The sequence below is a fragment of the Mesoplodon densirostris genome, chromosome 6 (genome assembly GCF_025265405.1).
Source record: "Mesoplodon densirostris isolate mMesDen1 chromosome 6, mMesDen1 primary haplotype, whole genome shotgun sequence".
Classification (NCBI taxonomy): domain Eukaryota; kingdom Metazoa; phylum Chordata; class Mammalia; order Artiodactyla; family Ziphiidae; genus Mesoplodon; species Mesoplodon densirostris.
Genome location: NC_082666.1, coordinates 103592288 through 103618905, shown reverse-complemented (window position 1 = coordinate 103618905; position 26618 = coordinate 103592288).

The following is a 26618-nucleotide window of genomic DNA, read 5'->3' as shown; positions in this document are numbered from 1 at the left end:
TGAAACGGCCACAAGGTGGCAGCAGTTCTCCCTTAGCAAATCTGGTTACTAGGGCAACAGAGCCTCAATGGAAGCCTGTTCTAGATTGGAATTTAGAATGGAATGTGCCAGGAGAAAGCCCCTCAAGTTTGTCTCACTACTTCTTGTTCGTGTTTTTAATTTAATTTTTAATTTTTTATTACAGCAAGTTTGATTACAACGTTTGCTTGTTGTAGGTGTGCAAGGTGTGGTTCTGTTACACATATACATATGTCTGTTCTTCCTGGGACCCTTTTCCCATGTACGTTATGACAGAATGTTGAGTAGTCTTCTCTTGGCATTCCGTAGGTCTTTGGTGATTATATATTTCACCTGTGTTTGTATATGGCTCTTAACCCCAATATCGTAATGAATCCAATCCTCACACCTTTCCATTGGTGAACCATAAGTTTGTTTAATGAATCTGTGATTGCCCTTCTCCGTGGAAATATCTGCCCTGGTATCCGTTTTCAGGTAACACCTATAAGTGATATCCTACGATATGTGTCTTTCACTTTCTGACTTACTACAAGTCCCGTGATTACCTGTAGACTCATCTACGGGGCTGCAAATGGCATTGTGCCCCTTTATTCCTTGGCTAATATTCTGTCTTAGCGAGGTCCATTTTCTGCAATGTGATTCCCTGAGGGCTGAGGATTAGCTGACCTGGGCAGCCTGACCCTGCCGGCAAGCCCTCCCCAGGTGTGCCTGGGTTGAGTTCAATAGAAACAGCACTCCAGGCAGCAATAGCCCCTGCAGCTGTGCCTGACTCCATATTCTCTGCCCCGTCAGCAGTCTCGGGGCTGTGCTGGTGGGAGGGTGTGAGGGTCCACGGCTTTGTTGGTGGCCCGGTGTGAGTGGGTCTCTGCTGGAATTTCTGCAGGAGTTGCCAGGTTGCCACCTGTAAAGAAGAGGATGTGTCACCCATAATTTCCACTGGAATTTCTCTCCGGGCTGAGGTGAGGGAGGAAAAAAAAGAGTGGGGGCCGGGACAGGAGTGGTATCTCAGGCAGGGAAATGGAAAGCTTCCAGAAGAGCGCCCGGGGCCAGGACCATCCTGGCTGGCCTGCAGGCACCAAGTTGGCCTGCGTGCTGTCGCTGGTGTGGCTCCACGGCCCTTCCTCTAGGCTTTCAAGCCCTTGTACATATTCAGGTGTTTTACCTGGGAAGGGTGGGAACAGTTCAGCAGCAGCTGGCCTGGGGCTCAGCTCACGTTTACTCACAGAGGCCTCGGCACTGTCCCCCAGCTTTGCAATCAGGACGCTCCTTGCGTGGGGGGGCCGGGCTGCTGGCTGTATGGGAGATGATTCCCCACCTCTGACCAATCTCAGAATTGTTTACCGCTGGAACAAGTGCCCTGATAGGGTTTTCCTCTGTATAACTGCTGGGTACAGGATTTTTTTTTTCTTTTTTGGTTCAAGTTAGAAGTTATTCATCTTTTATGTATTTATTGATATAAGCATGGAAATAATTCATTCATAGAAATACATCTGTGTGAACGGAAGAACTTTTTTTCTGTTTTATTTTTAAATTTCATTTCTAAAAATTTTGCAGTTTAATTATATTTATTTTTCTATACAGCAGGTTATTATTAGTTATCTATTTTATTCATATACATATATACAGGTCAATACCTATCTCCCAACTCATCTGACCACCATCACCCCATGGCTTCCCCCACTTGGTGTCCATACGTTTGTTCTCTACCTCTGTTTCTCTATTTCTGCCCTGCAAACCTGTTCATCTGTACCATATATCTAGGTTCCACATACATGCATTAATACAGAATATTTGTTTTGCTCTTTCTGACTTACTTCATTCTGTATGACAGTCTCTAGATCCACCGACTTCTCTACAAATAACCCAGTTTCATTCCTTTTCATGGCTGAGTCATATCCCATTTTATGTATGTACCACATCTTTATCCATTCATCTGTCTGTGGGCATTTAGGTTGCTTCCATTACCTGGCTATTGTAAATAGTGCTGCAATGAACATTGTGGTGAATGTGTGTTTTTGATTTATGGTTGTCTCTGTGTATATGCCCAGAAGTGGGATTGCTGGATCCTATGGTAATTCTATTTCTAGTTTCTTTAAGGAAACTCCATACTGTTCTCCATAGTGACTGTATCAATTTACCTTCCCACCAATAGTGGAAGAGGGTTCCTTTTGTCCACACCCTCCCCAGAATTTGTTGTTTGTAGATTTTCTGATGATGCCGATTCTAACAGGTGTGAGGTGATACCTCATTGTCGTTTTGATTTGCATTTCTCTAATAATTAGTGGTGTTGAGCATCTTTTCATGTGCGTCTTGGCCGTCTCTGTGACTTCTTTGAAGAAACGTCTATTTAGATCTTCTGCCCATTTTTGTATTGGGTTGTTTGTTTTATTAATATTAAGCTGCGTGAGCTGTTTATATATATTGGAGATTAAACCCTTGTCCATTGATTCGTTTGCGAACGTTTTCGCCCATTCTGAGGGTTGCCTTTTTCCATTCCCGTTTTTTTAACCAAAAAAGAAAGAAAGCAAAAGAAGCAGAACACTAATGTGCGTGAAATATGCCTCTTGAAACTGTCGTTTTGAAATATGGACGTCTTTTGAACTTTTTGGTCGATATATGACCCCAGGATTTGTTTTCAGGGCAGGTGTCATTTACAGGCCTGCAATGATTTGGAATATCCACTGACCAGTAGCGCTGGGATTAAAGCTGCTGTTGTGCGAAATGGCCACAAGGTGGCAGCAGTTCTCCCTTAGCAAATCTGGTTACCAGGGCAACAGAGCCTCAATGGAAGCCTGTTCTAGATTGGAATTTAGAATGGAATGTGCCAGGAGAAAGCCCCTCAAGTTTGTCTCACTACTTCTTGTTCGTGTTTTTAATTTAATTTTTTATTTTTTATTACAGCAAGTTTGATTACAACGTTTGCTTGTTGTAGGTGTGCAAGATGTGGTTCTTTTACACATATACATATGTCTGTTCTTCCTGGGACCCTTTTCCCATGTACGTTATGACAGAATGTTGAGTAGTCTTCTCTTGGCATTCCGTAGGTCTTTGGTGATTATATATTTCACCTGTGTTTGTATATGTCTCTTAACCCCAATATCGTAATGAATCCAATCCTCACACCTTTCCATTGGTGAACCATAAGTTTGTTTAATGAATCTGTGATTGCCCTTCTCCGTGGAAATATCTGCCCTGGTATCCGTTTTTAGGTAACACCTATAAGTGATATCCTACGATATGTGTCTTTCACTTTCTGACTTACTACAAGTCCCGTGCTTACCTGTAGACTCATCTACGGGGCTGCAAATGGCATTGTGCCCTTTTTTTCCTTGGCTAATATTCTGTCTTAGCGAGGTCCATTTTCTGCAATGTGATTCCCTGAGGGCTGAGGATTAGCTGACCTGGGCAGCCTGACCCTGCCGGCAAGCCCTCCCCAGGTGTGCCTGGGTTGAGTTCAATAGAAACAGCACTCCAGGCAGCAATAGCCCCTGCAGCTGTGCCTGACTCCATATTCTCTGCCCCGTCAGCAGTCTCGGGGCTGTGCTGGTGGGAGGGTGTGAGGGTCCACGGCTTTGTTGGTGGCCCGGTGTGAGTGGGTCTCTGCTGGAATTTCTGCAGGAGTTGCCAGGTTGCCACCTGTAAAGAAGAGGATGTGTCACCCATAATTTCCACTGGAATTTCTCTCCGGGCTGAGGTGAGGGAGGAAAAAAAAGAGTGGGGGCCGGGACAGGAGTGGTATCTCAGGCAGGGAAATGGAAAGCTTCCAGAAGAGCGCCCGGGGCCAGGACCATCCTGGCTGGCCTGCTGGCACCAAGTTGGCCTGTGTGCTGTCGCTGGTGTGGTTCCACGGCCCTTCCTCTCGGCTTTCAAGCCCTTGTACATATTCAGGTGTTTTACCTGGGAAGGGTGGGAACAGTTCAGCAGCAGCTGGCCTGGGGCTCAGCTCACGTTTACTCACAGAGGCCTCGGCACTGTCCCCCAGCTTTGCAATCAGGACGCTCCTTGCGTGGGGGGGCCGGGCTGCTGGCTGTATGGGAGATGATTCCCCACCTCTGACCAATCTCAGAATTGTTTACCGCTGGAACAAGTGCCCTGATAGGGTTTTCCTCTGTATAACTGCTGGGTACAGGATTTTTTTTTTCTTTTTTGGTTCAAGTTAGAAGTTATTCATCTTTTATGTATTTATTGATATAAGCATGGAAATAATTCATTCATAGAAATACATCTGTGTGAAGGGAAGAACTTTTTTTCTGTTTTATTTTTAAATTTCATTTCTAAAAATTTTGCAGTTTAATTATATTTATTTTTCTATACAGCAGGTTATTATTAGTTATCTATTTTATTCATATACATATATACAGGTCAATACCTATCTCCCAACTCATCTGACCACCATCACCCCATGGCTTCCCCCACTTGGTGTCCATACGTTTGTTCTCTACCTCTGTTTCTCTATTTCTGCCCTGCAAACCTGTTCATCTGTACCATATATCTAGGTTCCACATACATGCATTAATACAGAATATTTGTTTTGCTCTTTCTGACTTACTTCATTCTGTATGACAGTCTCTAGATCCACCGACTTCTCTACAAATAACCCAGTTTCATTCCTTTTCATGGCTGAGTCATATCCCATTTTATGTATGTTCCACATCTTTATCCATTCATCTGTCTGTGGGCATTTAGGTTGCTTCCATTACCTGGCTATTGTAAATAGTGCTGCAATGAACATTGTGGTGAATGTGTGTTTTTGATTTATGGTTGTCTCTGGCTATATGCCCAGAAGTGGGATTGCTGGATCCTATGGTAATTCTATTTCTAGTTTCTTTAAGGAAACTCCATACTGTTCTCCATAGTGACTGTATCAATTTACCTTCCCACCAATAGTGGAAGAGGGTTCCTTTTGTCCACACCCTCCCCAGAATTTGTTGTTTGTAGATTTTCTGATGATGCCGATTCTAACAGGTGTGAGGTGATACCTCATTGTCGTTTTGATTTGCATTTCTCTAATAATTAGTGGTGTTGAGCATCTTTTCATGTGCGTCTTGGCCGTCTCTGTGACTTCTTTGAAGAAACGTCTATTTAGATCTTCTGCCCATTTTTGTATTGGGTTGTTTGTTTTATTAATATTAAGCTGCGTGAGCTGTTTATATATATTGGAGATTAAACCCTTGTCCATTGATTCGTTTGCGAACGTTTTCGCCCATTCTGAGGGTTGCCTTTTTCCATTCCCGTTTTTTTTAACCAAAAAAGAAAGAAAGCAAAAGAAGCAGAACACTAATGTGCGTGAAATATGCCTCTTGAAACTGTCGTTTTGAAATATGGACGTCTTTTGAACTTTTTGGTCGATATATGACCCCAGGATTTGTTTTCAGGGCAGGTGTCATTTACAGGCCTGCAATGATTTGGAATATCCACTGACCAATAGCGCTGGGATTAAAGCTGCTGTTGTGCGAAATGGCCACAAGGTGGCAGCAGTTCTCCCTTAGCAAATCTGGTTACCAGGGCAACAGAGCCTCAATGGAAGCCTGTTCTAGATTGGAATTTAGAATGGAATGTGCCAGGAGAAAGCCCCTCAAGTTTGTCTCACTACTTCTTGTTCGTGTTTTTAATTTAATTTTTAATTTTTTATTACAGCAAGTTTGATTACAACGTTTGCTTGTTGTAGGTGTGCAAGATGTGGTTCTTTTACACATATACATATGTCTGTTCTTCCTGGGACCCTTTTCCCATGTACGTTATGACAGAATGTTGAGTAGTCTTCTCTTGGCATTCCGTAGGTCTTTGGTGATTATATATTTCACCTGTGTTTGTATATGTCTCTTAACCCCAATATCGTAATGAATCCAATCCTCACACCTTTCCATTGGTGAACCATAAGTTTGTTTAATGAATCTGTGATTCCCCTTCTCCGTGGAAATATCTGCCCTGGTATCCGTTTTTAGGTAACACCTATAAGTGATATCCTACGATATGTGTCTTTCACTTTCTGACTTACTACAAGTCCCGTGCTTACCTGTAGACTCATCTACGGGGCTGCAAATGGCATTGTGCCCTTTTTTTCCTTGGCTAATATTCTGTCTTAGCGAGGTCCATTTTCTGCAATGTGATTCCCTGAGGGCTGAGGATTAGCTGACCTGGGCCGCCTGACCCTGCCGGCAAGCCCTCCCCAGGTGTGCCTGGGTTGAGTTCAATAGAAACAGCACTCCAGGCAGCAATAGCCCCTGCAGCTGTGCCTGACTCCATATTCTCTGCCCCGTCAGCAGTCTCGGGGCTGTGCTGGTGGGAGGGTGTGAGGGTCCACGGCTTTGTTGGTGGCCCGGTGTGAGTGGGTCTCTGCTGGAATTTCTGCAGGAGTTGCCAGGTTGCCACCTGTAAAGAAGAGGATGTGTCACCCATAATTTCCACTGGAATTTCTCTCCGGGCTGAGGTGAGGGAGGAAAAAAAAGAGTGGGGGCCGGGACAGGAGTGGTATCTCAGGCAGGGAAATGGAAAGCTTCCAGAAGAGTGCCCGGGGCCAGGACCATCCTGGCTGGCCTGCTGGCACCAAGTTGGCCTGTGTGCTGTCGCTGGTGTGGTTCCACGGCCCTTCCTCTCGGCTTTCAAGCCCTTGTACATATTCAGGTGTTTTACCTGGGAAGGGTGGGAACAGTTCAGCAGCAGCTGGCCTGGGGCTCAGCTCACGTTTACTCACAGAGGCCTCGGCACTGTCCCCCAGCTTTGCAATCAGGACGCTCCTTGCGTGGGGGGGCCGGGCTGCTGGCTGTATGGGAGATGATTCCCCACCTCTGACCAATCTCAGAATTGTTTACCGCTGGAACAAGTGCCCTGATAGGGTTTTCCTCTGTATAACTGCTGGGTACAGGATTTTTTTTTTCTTTTTTGGTTCAAGTTAGAAGTTATTCATCTTTTATGTATTTATTGATATAAGCATGGAAATAATTCATTCATAGAAATACATCTGTGTGAAGGGAAGAACTTTTTTTCTGTTTTATTTTTAAATATCATTTCTAAAAATTTTGCAGTTTAATTATATTTATTTTTCTATACAGCAGGTTATTATTAGTTATCTATTTTATTCATATACATATATACAGGTCAATACCTATCTCCCAACTCATCTGACCACCATCACCCCATGGCTTCCCCCACTTGGTGTCCATACGTTTGTTCTCTACCTCTGTTTCTCTATTTCTGCCCTGCAAACCTGTTCATCTGTACCATATATCTAGGTTCCACATACATGCATTAATACAGAATATTTGTTTTGCTCTTTCTGACTTACTTCATTCTGTATGACAGTCTCTAGATCCACCGACTTCTCTACAAATAACCCAGTTTCATTCCTTTTCATGGCTGAGTCATATCCCATTTTATGTATGTTCCACATCTTTATCCATTCATCTGTCTGTGGGCATTTAGGTTGCTTCCATTACCTGGCTATTGTAAATAGTGCTGCAATGAACATTGTGGTGAATGTGTGTTTTTGATTTATGGTTGTCTCTGGCTATATGCCCAGAAGTGGGATTGCTGGATCCTATGGTAATTCTATTTCTAGTTTCTTTAAGGAAACTCCATACTGTTCTCCATAGTGACTGTATCAATTTACCTTCCCACCAATAGTGGAAGAGGGTTCCTTTTGTCCACACCCTCCCCAGAATTTGTTGTTTGTAGATTTTCTGATGATGCCGATTCTAACAGGTGTGAGGTGATACCTCATTGTCGTTTTGATTTGCATTTCTCTAATAATTAGTGGTGTTGAGCATCTTTTCATGTGCGTCTTGGCCGTCTCTGTGACTTCTTTGAAGAAACGTCTATTTAGATCTTCTGCCCATTTTTGTATTGGGTTGTTTGTTTTATTAATATTAAGCTGCGTGAGCTGTTTATATATATTGGAGATTAAACCCTTGTCCATTGATTCGTTTGCGAACGTTTTCGCCCATTCTGAGGGTTGCCTTTTTCCATTCCCGTTTTTTTTAACCAAAAAAGAAAGAAAGCAAAAGAAGCAGAACACTAATGTGCGTGAAATATGCCTCTTGAAACTGTCGTTTTGAAATATGGACGTCTTTTGAACTTTTTGGTCGATATATGACCCCAGGATTTGTTTTCAGGGCAGGTGTCATTTACAGGCCTGCAATGATTTGGAATATCCACTGACCAATAGCGCTGGGATTAAAGCTGCTGTTGTGCGAAATGGCCACAAGGTGGCAGCAGTTCTCCCTTAGCAAATCTGGTTACCAGGGCAACAGAGCCTCAATGGAAGCCTGTTCTAGATTGGAATTTAGAATGGAATGTGCCAGGAGAAAGCCCCTCAAGTTTGTCTCACTACTTCTTGTTCGTGTTTTTAATTTAATTTTTAATTTTTTATTACAGCAAGTTTGATTACAACGTTTGCTTGTTGTAGGTGTGCAAGATGTGGTTCTTTTACACATATACATATGTCTGTTCTTCCTGGGACCCTTTTCCCATGTACGTTATGACAGAATGTTGAGTAGTCTTCTCTTGGCATTCCGTAGGTCTTTGGTGATTATATATTTCACCTGTGTTTGTATATGTCTCTTAACCCCAATATCGTAATGAATCCAATCCTCACACCTTTCCATTGGTGAACCATAAGTTTGTTTAATGAATCTGTGATTGCCCTTCTCCGTGGAAATATCTGCCCTGGTATCCGTTTTTAGGTAACACCTATAAGTGATATCCTACGATATGTGTCTTTCACTTTCTGACTTACTACAAGTCCCGTGCTTACCTGTAGACTCATCTACGGGGCTGCAAATGGCATTGTGCCCTTTTTTTCCTTGGCTAATATTCTGTCTTAGCGAGGTCCATTTTCTGCAATGTGATTCCCTGAGGGCTGAGGATTAGCTGACCTGGGCAGCCTGACCCTGCCGGCAAGCCCTCCCCAGGTGTGCCTGGGTTGAGTTCAATAGAAACAGCACTCCAGGCAGCAATAGCCCCTGCAGCTGTGCCTGACTCCATATTCTCTGCCCCGTCAGCAGTCTCGGGGCTGTGCTGGTGGGAGGGTGTGAGGGTCCACGGCTTTGTTGGTGGCCCGGTGTGAGTGGGGCTCTGCTGGAATTTCTGCAGGAGTTGCCAGGTTGCCACCTGTAAAGAAGAGGATGTGTCACCCATAATTTCCACTGGAATTTCTCTCCGGGCTGAGGTGAGGGAGGAAAAAAAGGAGTGGGGGCCGGGACAGGAGTGGTGTCTCAGGCAGGGAAATGGAAAGCTTCCAGAAGAGCGCCCGGGGCCAGGACCATCCTGGCTGGCCTGCAGGCACCAAGTTGGCCTGCGTGCTGTCGCTGGTGTGGCTCCACGGCCCTTCCTCTAGGCTTTCAAGCCCTTGTACATATTCAGGTGTTTTACCTGGGAAGGGTGGGAACAGTTCAGCAGCAGCTGGCCTGGGGCTCAGCTCACGTTTACTCACAGAGGCCTCGGCACTGTCCCCCAGCTTTGCAATCAGGACGCTCCTTGCGTGGGGGGGCCGGGCTGCTGGCTGTATGGGAGATGATTCCCCACCTCTGACCAGTCTCAGAATTGTTTACCGCTGGAACAAGTGCCCTGATAGGGTTTTCCTCTGTATAACTGCTGGGTACAGGATTTTTTTTTCTTTTTTGGTTCAAGTTAGAAGTTATTCATCTTTTATGTATTTATTGATATAAGCATGGAAATAATTCATTCATAGAAATACATCTGTGTGAACGGAAGAACTTTTTTTCTGTTTTATTTTTAAATTTCATTTCTAAAAATTTTGCAGTTTAATCATATTTATTTTTCTATACAGCAGGTTATTATTAGTTATCTATTTTATTCATATACATATATACAGGTCAATACCTATCTCCCAACTCATCTGACCACCAACACCCCATGGCTTCCCCCACTTGGTGTCCATACGTTTGTTCTCTACCTCTGTTTCTCTATTTCTGCCCTGCAAACCTGTTCATCTGTACCATATATCTAGGTTCCACATACATGCATTAATACAGAATATTTGTTTTGCTCTTTCTGACTTACTTCATTCTGTATGACAGTCTCTAGATCCACCGACTTCTCTACAAATAACCCAGTTTCATTCCTTTTCATGGCTGAGTCATATCCCATTTTATGTATGTACCACATCTTTATCCATTCGTCTGTCTGTGGGCATTTAGGTTGCTTCCATTACCTGGCTATTATAAATAGTGCTGCAATGAACATTGTGGTGAATGTGTGTTTTTGATTTATGGTTGTCTCTGGGTATATGCCCAGAAGTGGGATAGCTGGATCCTATGGTAATTCTATTCCTAGTTTCTTTAAGGAAACTCCATACTGTTCTCCATAGTGACTGTATCAATTTACCTTCCCACTAATAGTGGAAGAGGGTTCCTTTTGTCCACACCCTCCCCAGAATTTGTTGTTTGTAGATTTTCTGATGCTGCCTATTCTAACAGGTGTGAGGTGATACCTCATTGTCATTTTGATTTGCATTTCTCTAATAATTAGTGGTGTTGAGCAGCTTTTCATGTGCGTCTTGGCCGTCTCTGTGACTTCTTTGAAGAAACGTCTATTTAGATCTTCTGCCCATTTTTGTATTGGGTTGTTTGTTTTATTAATATTAAGCTGCGTGAGCTGTTTATATATATTGGAGATTAAACCCTTGTCCATTGATTCGTTTGCGAAAGTTTTCGCCCATTCTGAGGGTTGCCTTTTTCCATTCCCGTTTTTTTTAACCAAAAAAGAAAGAAAGCAAAAGAAGCAGAACACTAATGTGCGTGAAATATGCCTCTTGAAACTGTCGTTTTGAAATATGGACGTCTTTTGAACTTTTTGGTCGATATATGACCCCAGGATTTGTTTTCAGGGCAGGTGTCATTTACAGGCCTGCAATGATTTGGAATATCCACTGACCAATAGCGCTGGGATTAAAGCTGCTGTTGTGCGAAATGGCCACAAGGTGGCAGCAGTTCTCCCTTAGCAAATCTGGTTACCAGGGCAACAGAGCCTCAATGGAAGCCTGTTCTAGATTGGAATTTAGAATGGAATGTGCCAGGAGAAAGCCCCTCAAGTTTGTCTCACTACTTCTTGTTCGTGTTTTTAATTTAATTTTTAATTTTTTATTACAGCAAGTTTGATTACAACGTTTGCTTGTTGTAGGTGTGCAAGATGTGGTTCTTTTACACATATACATATGTCTGTTCTTCCTGGGACCCTTTTCCCATGTACGTTATGACAGAATGTTGAGTAGTCTTCTCTTGGCATTCCGTAGGTCTTTGGTGATTATATATTTCACCTGTGTTTGTATATGTCTCTTAACCCCAATATCGTAATGAATCCAATCCTCACACCTTTCCATTGGTGAACCATAAGTTTGTTTAATGAATCTGTGATTGCCCTTCTCCGTGGAAATATCTGCCCTGGTATCCGTTTTTAGGTAACACCTATAAGTGATATCCTACGATATGTGTCTTTCACTTTCTGACTTACTACAAGTCCCGTGCTTACCTGTAGACTCATCTACGGGGCTGCAAATGGCATTGTGCCCTTTTTTTCCTTGGCTAATATTCTGTCTTAGCGAGGTCCATTTTCTGCAATGTGATTCCCTGAGGGCTGAGGATTAGCTGACCTGGGCAGCCTGACCCTGCCGGCAAGCCCTCCCCAGGTGTGCCTGGGTTGAGTTCAATAGAAACAGCACTCCAGGCAGCAATAGCCCCTGCAGCTGTGCCTGACTCCATATTCTCTGCCCCGTCAGCAGTCTCGGGGCTGTGCTGGTGGGAGGGTGTGAGGGTCCACGGCTTTGTTGGTGGCCCGGTGTGAGTGGGGCTCTGCTGGAATTTCTGCAGGAGTTGCCAGGTTGCCACTGTAAAGAAGAGGATGTGTCACCCATAATTTCCACTGGAATTTCTCTCCGGGCTGAGGTGAGGGAGGAAAAAAAGGAGTGGGGGCCGGGACAGGAGTGGTGTCTCAGGCAGGGAAATGGAAAGCTTCCAGAAGAGCGCCCGGGGCCAGGACCATCCTGGCTGGCCTGCAGGCACCAAGTTGGCCTGCGTGCTGTCGCTGGTGTGGCTCCACGGCCCTTCCTCTAGGCTTTCAAGCCCTTGTACATATTCAGGTGTTTTACCTGGGAAGGGTGGGAACAGTTCAGCAGCAGCTGGCCTGGGGCTCAGCTCACGTTTACTCACAGAGGCCTCGGCACTGTCCCCCAGCTTTGCAATCAGGACGCTCCTTGCGTGGGGGGGCCGGGCTGCTGGCTGTATGGGAGATGATTCCCCACCTCTGACCAGTCTCAGAATTGTTTACCGCTGGAACAAGTGCCCTGATAGGGTTTTCCTCTGTATAACTGCTGGGTACAGGATTTTTTTTTCTTTTTTGGTTCAAGTTAGAAGTTATTCATCTTTTATGTATTTATTGATATAAGCATGGAAATAATTCATTCATAGAAATACATCTGTGTGAACGGAAGAACTTTTTTTCTGTTTTATTTTTAAATTTCATTTCTAAAAATTTTGCAGTTTAATCATATTTATTTTTCTATACAGCAGGTTATTATTAGTTATCTATTTTATTCATATACATATATACAGGTCAATACCTATCTCCCAACTCATCTGACCACCAACACCCCATGGCTTCCCCCACTTGGTGTCCATACGTTTGTTCTCTACCTCTGTTTCTCTATTTCTGCCCTGCAAACCTGTTCATCTGTACCATATATCTAGGTTCCACATACATGCATTAATACAGAATATTTGTTTTGCTCTTTCTGACTTACTTCATTCTGTATGACAGTCTCTAGATCCACCGACTTCTCTACAAATAACCCAGTTTCATTCCTTTTCATGGCTGAGTCATATCCCATTTTATGTATGTACCACATCTTTATCCATTCGTCTGTCTGTGGGCATTTAGGTTGCTTCCATTACCTGGCTATTATAAATAGTGCTGCAATGAACATTGTGGTGAATGTGTGTTTTTGATTTATGGTTGTCTCTGGGTATATGCCCAGAAGTGGGATAGCTGGATCCTATGGTAATTCTATTCCTAGTTTCTTTAAGGAAACTCCATACTGTTCTCCATAGTGACTGTATCAATTTACCTTCCCACTAATAGTGGAAGAGGGTTCCTTTTGTCCACACCCTCCCCAGAATTTGTTGTTTGTAGATTTTCTGATGCTGCCTATTCTAACAGGTGTGAGGTGATACCTCATTGTCATTTTGATTTGCATTTCTCTAATAATTAGTGGTGTTGAGCAGCTTTTCATGTGCGTCTTGGCCGTCTCTGTGACTTCTTTGAAGAAACGTCTATTTAGATCTTCTGCCCATTTTTGTATTGGGTTGTTTGTTTTATTAATATTAAGCTGCGTGAGCTGTTTATATATATTGGAGATTAAACCCTTGTCCATTGATTCGTTTGCGAAAGTTTTCGCCCATTCTGAGGGTTGCCTTTTTCCATTCCCGTTTTTTTTAACCAAAAAAGAAAGAAAGCAAAAGAAGCAGAACACTAATGTGCGTGAAATATGCCTCTTGAAACTGTCGTTTTGAAATATGGACGTCTTTTGAACTTTTTGGTCGATATATGACCCCAGGATTTGTTTTCAGGGCAGGTGTCATTTACAGGCCTGAAATGATTTGGAATATCCACTGACCATTAGCGCTGGGATTAAAGCTGCTGTTGTGTGAAATGGCCACAAGGTGGCAGCAGTTCTCCCTTAGCAAATCTGGTTACTAGGGCAACAGAGCCTCAATGGAAGCCTGTTCTAGATTGGAATTTAGAATGGAATGTGCCAGTAGAAAGCCCCTCAAGTTTGTCTCACTACTTCTTGTTCGTGTTTTTAATTTAATTTTTAATTTTTTATTACAGCAAGTTTGATTACAACGTTTGCTTGTTGTAGGTGTGCAAGATGTGGTTCTGTTACACATATACATATGTCTGTTCTTCCTGGGACCCTTTTCCCATGTACATTATGACAGAATGTTGAGTAGTCTTCTCTTGGCATTCCGTAGGTCTTTGGTGATTATATATTTCACCTGTGTTTGTATATGTCTCTTAACCCCAATATCGTAATGAATCCAATCCTCACACCTTTCCATTGGTGAACCATAAGTTTGTTTAATGAATCTGTGATTGCCCTTCTCCGTGGAAATATCGGCCCTGGTATCCGTTTTTAGGTAACACCTATAAGTGATATCCTACGATATGTGTCTTTCACTTTCTGACTTACTACAAGTCACGTGCTTACCTGTAGACTCATCTACAGGGCTGCAAATGGCATTGTGCCCTTTTTTTCCTTGGCTAATATTCTGTCTTAGCGAGGTCCATTTTCTGCAATGTGATTCCCTGAGGGCTGAGGATTAGCTGACCTGGGCAGCCTGACCCTGCCGGCAAGCCCTCCCCAGGTGTGCGTGGGTTGAGGTCGATAGAAACAGCACTCCAGGCAGCAATAGCCCCTGCAGCTGTGCCTGATTCCATATTCTCTGCCCCGTCAGCAGTCTCGGGGCTGTGCTGGTGGGAGGGTGTGAGGGTCCACGGCTTTGTTGGTGGCCCGGTGTGAGTGGGGCTCTGCTGGACTTTCTGCAGGAGTTGCCAGGCTGCCACCTGTAAAGAAGAGGATGTGTCACCCATAACTTCCACTGGAATTTCTCTCCGGGCTGAGGTGAGGAAGGAATAAAAGGAATGATGGCCGGGACAGGAGGGGTATATCAGGGAGGGAAATGGAAAGCTTCTAGAAGAGTGCCCGGGGCCAGGACCATCCTGGCTGGCCTGCAGGCACCAAGTTGGCCTGCATGCTGTCGCTGGTGTGGCTCCACGGCCCTTCCTCTAGGCGTTCAAGCCCTTGTACATATTCAGGTGTTTTACCTGGGAAGGGTGGGAACAGTTCAGCAGCAGCTGGCCTGGGGCTCAGCTCACGTTTACTCACAGAGGCCTCGGCACTGTCCCCCAGCTTTGCAATCAGGACGCTCCTTGCGTGGGGGGGCCGGGCTGCTGGCTGTATGGGAGATGATTCCCCACCTCTGACCAATCTCAGAATTGTTTACCGCTGGAACAAGTGCCCTGATAGGGTTTTCCTCTGTATAACTGCTGGGTACAGGATTTTTTTTTTCTTTTTTGGTTCAAGTTAGAAGTTATTCATCTTTTATGTATTTATTGATATAAGCATGGAAATAATTCATTCATAGAAATACATCTGTGTGAAGGGAAGAACTTTTTTTCTGTTTTATTTTTAAATTTCATTTCTAAAAATTTTGCAGTTTAATCATATTTATTTTTCTATACAGCAGGTTATTATTAGTTATCTATTTTATTCATATACATATATACAGGTCAATACCTATCTCCCAACTCATCTGACCACCAACACCCCATGGCTTCCCCCACTTGGTGTCCATACGTTTGTTCTCTACATCTGTTTCTCTATTTCTGCCCTGCAAACCTGTTCATCTGTACCATATATCTACGTTCCACATACATGCATTAATACAGAATATTTGTTTTGCTCTTTCTGACTTACTTCATTCTGTATGACAGTCTCTAGATCCACCGACTTCTCTACAAATAACCCAGTTTCATTCCTTTTCATGGCTGAGTCATATCCCATTTTATGTATGTACCACATCTTTATCCATTCGTCTGTCTGTGGGCATTTAGGTTGCTTCCATTACCTGGCTATTGTAAATAGTGCTGCAATGAACATTGTGGTGAATGTGTGTTTTTGATTTATGGTTGTCTCTGGGTATATGCCCAGAAGTGGGATTGCTGGATCCTGTGGTAATTCTATTCCTAGTTTCTTTAAGGAAACTCCATACTGTTCTCCATAGTGACTGTATCAATTTACCTTCCCACTAACAGTGGAAGAGGGTTCCTTTTGTCCACACCCTCCCCAGAATTTGCTGTTTGTAGATTTTCTGATACTGCCGATTCTAACAGGTGTGAGGTGATACCTCATTGTCATTTTGATTTGCATTTCTCTAATAATTAGTGGTGTTGAGCAGCTTTTCATGTGTGTCTTGGCCGTCTCTGTGACTTCTTTGAAGAAACGTCTATTTAGATCTTCTGCCCATTTTTGTATTGGGTTGTTTGTTTTATTAATATTAAGCTGCGTGAGCTGTTTATATATATTGGAGATTAAACCCTTGTCCATTGATTCGTTTGCGAACGTTTTCGCCCATTCTGAGGGTTGCCTTTTTCCATTCCCGTTTTTTTTTAACCAAAAAAGAAAGAAAGCAAAAGAAGCAGAACACTAATGTGCGTGAAATATGCCTCTTGAAACTGTCGTTTTGAAATATGGACGTCTTTTGAACTTTTTGGTCGATATATGACCCCAGGATTTGTTTTCAGGGCAGGTGTCATTTACAGGCCTGCAATGATTTGGAATATCCACTGACCAGTAGCGCTGGGATTAAAGCTGCTGTTGTGCGAAATGGCCACAAGGTGGCAGCAGTTCTCCCTTAGCAAATCTGGTTACCAGGGCAACAGAGCCTCAATGGAAGCCTGTTCTAGATTGGAATTTAGAATGGAATGTGCCAGGAGAAAGCCCCTCAAGTTTGTCTCACTACTTCTTGTTCGTGTTTTTAATTTAATTTTTAATTTTTTATTACAGCAAGTTTGATTACAACGTTTGCTTGTTGTAGGTGTGCAAGATGTGGTTCTTTTACACATATACATATGTCTGTTCTTCCTGGGACCCTTTTCCCATGTACGTTATGACAGAATGTTGAGTAGTCTTCTCTTGGCATTCCGTAGGTCTTTGGTGATTATATATTTCACCTGTGTTTGTATATGTCTCTTAACCCCAATATCGTAATGAATCCAATCCTCACACCTTTCCATTGGTGAACCATAAGTTTGTTTAATGAATCTGTGATTGCCCTTCTCCGTGGAAATATCTGCCCTGGTATCCGTTTTTAGGTAACACCTATAAGTGATATCCTACGATATGTGTCTTTCACTTTCTGACTTACTACAAGTCCCGTGCTTACATGTAGACTCATCTAGGGGGCTGCAAATGGCATTGTGCCCTTTTTTTCCTTGGCTAATATTCTGTCTTAGCGAGGTCCATTTTCTGCAATGTGATTCCCTGAGGGCTGAGGATTAGCTGACCTGGGCAGCCTGACCCTGCCGGCAAGCCCTCCCCAGGTGTGCCTGGGTTGAGTTCAATAGAAACAGCACTCCAGGCAGCAATAGCCCCTGCAGCTGTGCCTGACTCCATATTCTCTGCCCCGTCAGCAGTCTCGGGGCTGTGCTGGTGGGAGGGTGTGAGGGTCCACGGCTTTGTTGGTGGCCCGGTGTGAGTGGGTCTCTGCTGGAATTTCTGCAGGAGTTGCCAGGTTGCCACCTGTAAAGAAGAGGATGTGTCACCCATAATTTCCACTGGAATTTCTCTCCGGGCTGAGGTGAGGGAGGAAAAAAAAGAGTGGGGGCCGGGACAGGAGTGGTATCTCAGGCAGGGAAATGGAAAGCTTCCAGAAGAGCGCCCGGGGCCAGGACCATCCTGGCTGGCCTGCAGGCACCAAGTTGGCCTGCGTGCTGTCGCTGGTGTGGCTCCACGGCCCTTCCTCTAGGCTTTCAAGCCCTTGTACATATTCAGGTGTTTTACCTGGGAAGGGTGGGAACAGTTCAGCAGCAGCTGGCCTGGGGCTCAGCTCACGTTTACTCACAGAGGCCTCGGCACTGTCCCCCAGCTTTGCAATCAGGACGCTCCTTGCGTGGGGGGGCCGGGCTGCTGGCTGTATGGGAGATGATTCCCCACCTCTGACCAATCTCAGAATTGTTTACCGCTGGAACAAGTGCCCTGATAGGGTTTTCCTCTGTATAACTGCTGGGTACAGGATTTTTTTTTTCTTTTTTGGTTCAAGTTAGAAGTTATTCATCTTTTATGTATTTATTGATATAAGCATGGAAATAATTCATTCATAGAAATACATCTGTGTGAAGGGAAGAACTTTTTTTCTGTTTTATTTTTAAATTTCATTTCTAAAAATTTTGCAGTTTAATCATATTTATTTTTCTATACAGCAGGTTATTATTAGTTATCTATTTTATTCATATACATATATACAGGTCAATACCTATCTCCCAACTCATCTGACCACCAACACCCCATGGCTTCCCCCACTTGGTGTCCATACGTTTGTTCTCTACCTCTGTTTCTCTATTTCTGCCCTGCAAACCTGTTCATCTGTACCATATATCTAGGTTCCACATACATGCATTAATACAGAATATTTGTTTTGCTCTTTCTGACTTACTTCATTCTGTATGACAGTCTCTAGATCCACCGACTTCTCTACAAATAACCCAGTTTCATTCCTTTTCATGGCTGAGTCATATCCCATTTTATGTATGTACCACATCTTTATCCATTCGTCTGTCTGTGGGCATTTAGGTTGCTTCCATTACCTGGCTATTGTAAATAGTGCTGCAATGAACATTGTGGTGAATGTGTGTTTTTGATTTATGGTTGTCTCTGGGTATATGCCCAGAAGTGGGATTGCTGGATCCTGTGGTAATTCTATTCCTAGTTTCTTTAAGGAAACTCCATACTGTTCTCCATAGTGACTGTATCAATTTACCTTCCCACTAATAGTGGAAGAGGGTTCCTTTTGTCCACACCCTCCCCAGAATTTGTTGTTTGTAGATTTTCTGATGCTGCCGATTCTAACAGGTGTGAGGTGATACCTCATTGTCATTTTGATTTGCATTTCTCTAATAATTAGTGGTGTTGAGCAGCTTTTCATGTGCGTCTTGGCCGTCTCTGTGACTTCTTTGAAGAAACGTCTATTTAGATCTTCTGCCCATTTTTGTATTGGGTTGTTTGTTTTATTAATATTAAGCTGCGTGAGCTGTTTATATATATTGGAGATTAAACCCTTGTCCATTGATTCGTTTGCGAACGTTTTCGCCCATTCTGAGGGTTGCCTTTTTCCATTCCCGTTTTTTTTTAACCAAAAAAGAAAGAAAGCAAAAGAAGCAGAACACTAATGTGCGTGAAATATGCCTCTTGAAACTGTCGTTTTGAAATATGGACGTCTTTTGAACTTTTTGGTCGATATATGACCCCAGGATTTGTTTTCAGGGCAGGTGTCATTTACAGGCCTGCAATGATTTGGAATATCCACTGACCATTAGTGCTGGGATTAAAGCTGCTGTTGTGTGAAATGGCCACAAGGTGGCAGCAGTTCTCCCTTAGCAAATCTGGTTACTAGGGCAACAGAGCCTCAATGGAAGCCTGTTCTAGATTGGAATTTAGAATGGAATGTGCCAGGAGAAAGCCCCTCAAGTTTGTCTCACTACTTCTTGTTCGTGTTTTTAATTTAATTTTTAATTTTTTATTACAGCAAGTTTGATTACAACGTTTGCTTGTTGTAGGTGTGCAAGATGTGATTCTGTTACACATATACATATGTCTGTTCTTCCTGGGACCCTTTTCCCATGTACATTATGACAGAATGTTGAGTAGTCTTCTCTTGGCATTCCGTAGGTCTTTGGTGATTATATATTTCACCTGTGTTTGTATATGTCTCTTAACCCCAATATCGTAATGAATCCAATCCTCACACCTTTCCATTGGTGAACCATAAGTTTGTTTAATGAATCTGTGATTGCCCTTCTCCGTGGAAATATCTGCCCTGGTATCCGTTTTTAGGTAACACCTATAAGTGATATCCTACGATATGTGTCTTTCACTTTCTGACTTACTACAAGTCCCGTGCTTACCTGTAGACTCATCTACGGGGCTGCAAATGGCATTGTGCCCTTTTTTTCCTTGGCTAATATTCTGTCTTAGCGAGGTCCATTTTCTGCAATGTGATTCCCTGAGGGCTGAGGATTAGCTGACCTGGGCAGCCTGACCCTGCCGGCAAGCCCTCCCCAGGTGTGCGTGTGTTGAGGTCGATAGAAACAGCACTCCAGGCAGCAATAGCCCCTGCAGCTGTGCCTGATTCCATATTCTCTGCCCCGTCAGCAGTCTCGGGGCTGTGCTGGTGGGAGGGTGTGAGGGTCCACGGCTTTGTTGGTGGCCCGGTGTGAGTGGGGCTCTGCTGGACTTTCTGCAGGAGTTGCCAGGCTGCCACTTGTAAAGAAGAGGATGTGTCACCCATAACTTCCGCTGGAATTTCTCTCCGGGCTGAGGTGAGGAAGGAAAAAAAGGAGTGGGGGCCGGGACAGGAGGGGTATATCAGGCAGGGAAATGGAAAGCTTCTAGAAGAGTGCCCGGGGCCAGGACCATCCTGGCTGGCCTGCAGGCACCAAGTTGGCCTGCATGCTGTCGCTGGTGTGGCTCCACGGCCCTTCCTCTAGGCTTTCAAGCCCTTGTACATATTCAGGTGTTTTACCTGGGAAGGGTGGGAACAGTTCAGCAGCAGCTGGCCTGGGGCTCAGCTCACGTTTATTCACAGAGGCCTCGGCACGGTCCCCCAGCTTTGCAATGAGGATGCTCCTTGCGTGGGGGGGCCGGGCTGCTGGCTGTATGGGAGATGATTCCCCACCTCTGACCAATGTCAGAATTGTTTACCGCTGGAGCAAGTGCCCTGATAGGGTTTTCCTCTGTATAACTGCTGGGTTCAGGTTTTTTTTTTCTTTTTTGGTTCAAGTTAGAATTTATTCATCTTTTATGTATTTATTGATATAAGCATGGAAATAATTCATTCATAGAAATACATCTGTGTGAAGGGAAGAACTTTTTTCTGTTTTATTTTTAAATTTCATTTCTAAAAATTTTGCAGTTTAATTATATTTATTTTTCCAAACAGCAGGTTATTATTAGTTATCTATTTTATTCATATACATATATACAGGTCAATACCTACCTCCCAACTCATCTGACCACCATCACCCCATGGCTTCCCCCACTTGGTGTCCATACGTTTGTTCTCTACCTCTGTTTCTCTATTTCTGCCCTGCAAACCTGTTCATCTGTACCATATATCTAGGTTCCACATACATGCATTAATACAGAATATTTGTTTTGCTCTTTCTGACTTACTTCATTCTGTATGACAGTCTCTAGATCCACCGACTTCTCTACAAATAACCCAGTTTCATTCCTTTTCATGGCTGAGTCATATCCCATTTTATGTATGTACCACATCTTTATCCATTCATCTGTCTGTGGGCATTTATGTTGCTTCCATTACCTGGCTATTGTAAATAGTGCTGCAATGAACATTGTGGTGAATGTGTGTTTTTGATTTATGGTTGTCTCTGTGTATATGCCCAGAAGTGGGATTGCTGGATCCTATGGTAATTCTATTTCTAGTTTCTTTAAGGAAACTCCATACTGTTCTCCATAGTGACTGTATCAATTTACCTTCCCACCAATAGTGGAAGAGGGTTCCTTTTGTCCACACCCTCCCCAGAATTTGTTGTTTGTAGATTTTCTGATGATGCCGATTCTAACAGGTGTGAGGTGATACCTCATTGTCGTTTTGATTTGCATTTCTCTAATAATTAGTGGTGTTGAGCATCTTTTCATGTGCGTCTTGGCCGTCTCTGTGACTTCTTTGAAGAAACGTCTATTTAGATCTTCTGCCCATTTTTGTATTGGGTTGTTTGTTTTATTAATATTAAGCTGCGTGAGCTGTTTATATATATTGGAGATTAAACCCTTGTCCATTGATTCGTTTGCGAACGTTTTCGCCCATTCTGAGGGTTGCCTTTTTCCATTCCCGTTTTTTTTAACCAAAAAAGAAAGAAAGCAAAAGAAGCAGAACACTAATGTGCGTGAAATATGCCTCTTGAAACTGTCGTTTTGAAATATGGACGTCTTTTGAACTTTTTGGTCGATATATGACCCCAGGATTTGTTTTCAGGGCAGGTGTCATTTACAGGCCTGCAATGATTTGGAATATCCACTGACCAGTAGCGCTGGGATTAAAGCTGCTGTTGTGCGAAATGGCCACAAGGTGGCAGCAGTTCTCCCTTAGCAAATCTGGTTACCAGGTCAACAGAGCCTCAATGGAAGCCTGTTCTAGATTGGAATTTAGAATGGAATGTGCCAGGAGAAAGCCCCTCAAGTTTGTCTCACTACTTCTTGTTCGTGTTTTTAATTTAATTTTTAATTTTTTATTACAGCAAGTTTGATTACAACGTTTGCTTGTTGTAGGTGTGCAAGATGTGGTTCTTTTACACATATACATATGTCTGTTCTTCCTGGGACCCTTTTCCCATGTACGTTATGACAGAATGTTGAGTAGTCTTCTCTTGGCATTCCGTAGGTCTTTGGTGATTATATATTTCACCTGTGTTTGCATATGTCTCTTAACCCCAATATCGTAATGAATCCAATCCTCACACCTTTCCATTGGTGAACCATAAGTTTGTTTAATGAATCTGTGATTGCCCTTCTCCGTGGAAATATCTGCCCTGGTATCCGTTTTTAGGTAACACCTATAAGTGATATCCTACGATATGTGTCTTTCACTTTCTGACTTACTACAAGTCCCGTGCTTACCTGTAGACTCATCTACGGGGCTGCAAATGGCATTGTGCCCTTTTTTTCCTTGGCTAATATTCTGTCTTAGCGAGGTCCATTTTCTGCAATGTGATTCCCTGAGGGCTGAGGATTAGCTGACCTGGGCAGCCTGACCCTGCCGGCAAGCCCTCCCCAGGTGTGCCTGGGTTGAGTTCAATAGAAACAGCACTCCAGGCAGCAATAGCCCCTGCAGCTGTGCCTGACTCCATATTCTCTGCCCCGTCAGCAGTCTCGGGGCTGTGCTGGTGGGAGGGTGTGAGGGTCCACGGCTTTGTTGGTGGCCCGGTGTGAGTGGGGCTCTCCTGGAATTTCTGCAGGAGTTGCCAGGTTGCCACCTGTAAAGAAGAGGATGTGTCACCCATAATTTCCACTGGAATTTCTCTCCGGGCTGAGGTGAGGTAGGAAAAAAAAGAGTGGGGGCCGGGACAGGAGTGGTATCTCAGGCAGGGAAATGGAAAGCTTCCAGAAGAGCGCCCGGGGCCAGGACCATCCTGGCTGGCCTGCAGGCACCAAGTTGGCCTGCGTGCTGTCGCTGGTGTGGCTCCACGGCCCTTCCTCTAGGCTTTCAAGCCCTTGTACATATTCAGGTGTTTTACCTGGGAAGGGTGGGAACAGTTCAGCAGCAGCTGGCCTGGGGCTCAGCTCACGTTTACTCACAGAGGCCTCGGCACTGTCCCCCAGCTTTGCAATCAGGACGCTCCTTGCGTGGGGGGGCCGGGCTGCTGGCTGTATGGGAGATGATTCCCCACCTCTGACCAATCTCAGAATTGTTTACCGCTGGAACAAGTGCCCTGATAGGGTTTTCCTCTGTATAACTGCTGGGTACAGGATTTTTTTTTTCTTTTTTGGTTCAAGTTAGAATTTATTCATCTTTTATGTATTTATTGATATAAGCATGGAAATAATTCATTCATAGAAATACATCTGTGTGAAGGGAAGAACTTTTTTTCTGTTTTATTTTTAAATTTCATTTCTAAAAATTTTGCAGTTTAATCATATTTATTTTTCTATACAGCAGGTTATTATTAGTTATCTATTTTATTCATATACATATATACAGGTCAATACCTATCTCCCAACTCATCTGACCACCAACACCCCATGGCTTCCCCCACTTGGTGTCCATACGTTTGTTCTCTACCTCTGTTTCTCTATTTCTGCCCTGCAAACCTGTTCATCTGTACCATATATCTAGGTTCCACATACATGCATTAATACAGAATATTTGTTTTGCTCTTTCTGACTTACTTCATTCTGTATGACAGTCTCTAGATCCACCGACTTCTCTACAAATAACCCAGTTTCATTCCTTTTCATGGCTGAGTCATATCCCATTTTATGTATGTACCACATCTTTATCCATTCGTCTGTCTGTGGGCATTTAGGTTGCTTCCATTACCTGGCTATTGTAAATAGTGCTGCAATGAACATTGTGGTGAATGTGTGTTTTTGATTTATGGTTGTCTCTGGGTATATGCCCAGAAGTGGGATTGCTGGATCCTATGGTAATTCTATTCCTAGTTTCTTTAAGGAAACTCCATACTGTTCTCCATAGTGACTGTATCAATTTACCTTCCCACTAATAGTGGAAGAGGGTTCCTTTTGTCCACACCCTCCCCAGAATTTGTTGTTTGTAGATTTTCTGATGCTGCCGATTCTAACAGGTGTGAGGTGATACCTCATTGTCATTTTGATTTGCATTTCTCTAATAATTAGTGGTGTTGAGCATCTTTTCATGTGCGTCTTGGCCGTCTCTGTGACTTCTTTGAAGAAACGTCTATTTAGATCTTCTGCCCATTTTTGTATTGGGTTGTTTGTTTTATTAATATTAAGCTGCGTGAGCTGTTTATATATATTGGAGATTAAACCCTTGTCCATTGATTCGTTTGCGAACGTTTTCGCCCATTCTGAGGGTTGCCTTTTTCCATTCCCGTTTTTTTTTAACCAAAAAAGAAAGAAAGCAAAAGAAGCAGAACACTAATGTGCGTGAAATATGCCTCTTGAAACTGTCGTTTTGAAATATGGACGTCTTTTGAACTTTTTGGTCGATATATGACCCCAGGATTTGTTTTCAGGGCAGGTGTCATTTACAGGCCTGCAATGATTTGGAATATCCACTGACCATTAGCGCTGGGATTAAAGCTGCTGTTGTGTGAAATGGCCACAAGGTGGCAGCAGTTCTCCCTTAGCAAATCTGGTTACTAGGGCAACAGAGCCTCAATGGAAGCCTGTTCTAGATTGGAATTTAGAATGGAATGTGCCAGGAGAAAGCCCCTCAAGTTTGTCTCACTACTTCTTGTTCGTGTTTTTAATTTAATTTTTAATTTTTTATTACAGCAAGTTTGATTACAACGTTTGCTTGTTGTAGGTGTGCAAGATGTGATTCTGTTACACATATACATATGTCTGTTCTTCCTGGGACCCTTTTCCCATGTACGTTATGACAGAATGTTGAGTAGTCTTCTCTTGGCATTCCGTAGGTCTTTGGTGATTATATATTTCACCTGTGTTTGTATATGTCTCTTAACCCCAATATCATAATGAATCCAATCCTCACACCTTTCCATTGGTGAACCATAAGTTTGTTTAATGAATCTGTGATTGCCCTTCTCCGTGGAAATATCTGCCCTGGTATCCGTTTTTAGGTAACACCTATAAGTGATATCCTACGATATGTGTCTTTCACTTTCTGACTTACTACAAGTCCCGTGCTTACCTGTAGACTCATCTACGGGGCTGCAAATGGCATTGTGCCCTTTTTTTCCTTGGCTAATATTCTGTCTTAGCAAGGTCCATTTTCTGCATTGTGATTCCCTGAGGGCTGAGGATTAGCTGACCTGGGCAGCCTGACCCTGACGACAAGCCCTCCCCAGGTGTGCGTGGGTTGAGGTCGATAGAAACAGCACTCCAGGCAGCAATAGCCCCTGCAGCTGTGCCTGATTCCATATTCTCTGCCCCGTCAGCAGTCTCGGGGCTGTGCTGGTGGGAGGGTGTGAGGGTCCACAGCTTTGTTGGTGGCCCGGTGTGAGTGGGGCTCTGCTGGACTTTCTGCAGGAGTTGCCAGGCTGCCACCTGTAAAGAAGAGGATGTGTCACCCATAACTTCCACTGGAATTTCTCTCCGGGCTGAGGTGAGGAAGGAAAAAAAGGAATGATGGCCGGGACAGGAGGGGTATATCAGGCAGGGAAATGGAAAGCTTCTAGAAGAGTGCCCGGGGCCAGGACCATCCTGGCTGGCCTGCAGGCACCAAGTTGGCCTGCATGCTGTCGCTGGTGTGGCTCCACGGCCCTTCCTCTAGGCTTTCAAGCCCTTGTACATATTCAGGTGTTTTACCTGGGAAGGGTGGGAACAGTTCAGCAGCAGCTGGCCTGGGGCTCAGCTCACGTTTACTCACAGAGGCCTCGGCACGGTCCCCCAGCTTTGCAATGAGGATGCTCCTTGCGTGGGGGGGCCGGGCTGCTGGCTGTATGGGAGATGATTCCCCACCTCTGACCAATGTCAGAATTGTTTACCGCTGGAGCAAGTGCCCTGATAGGGTTTTCCTCTGTATAACTGCTGGGTTCAGGTTTTTTTTTTCTTTTTTGGTTCAAGTTAGAATTTATTCATCTTTTATGTATTTATTGATATAAGCATGGAAATAATTCATTCATAGAAATACATCTGTGTGAAGGGAAGAACTTTTTTCTGTTTTATTTTTAAATTTCATTTCTAAAAATTTTGCAGTTTAATTATATTTATTTTTCCAAACAGCAGGTTATTATTAGTTATCTATTTTATTCATATACATATATACAGGTCAATACCTACCTCCCAACTCATCTGACCACCATCACCCCATGGCTTCCCCCACTTGGTGTCCATACGTTTGTTCTCTACCTCTGTTTCTCTATTTCTGCCCTGCAAACCTGTTCATCTGTACCATATATCTAGGTTCCACATACATGCATTAATACAGAATATTTGTTTTGCTCTTTCTGACTTACTTCATTCTGTATGACAGTCTCTAGATCCACCGACTTCTCTACAAATAACCCAGTTTCATTCCTTTTCATGGCTGAGTCATATCCCATTTTATGTATGTACCACATCTTTATCCATTCATCTGTCTGTGGGCATTTATGTTGCTTCCATTACCTGGCTATTGTAAATA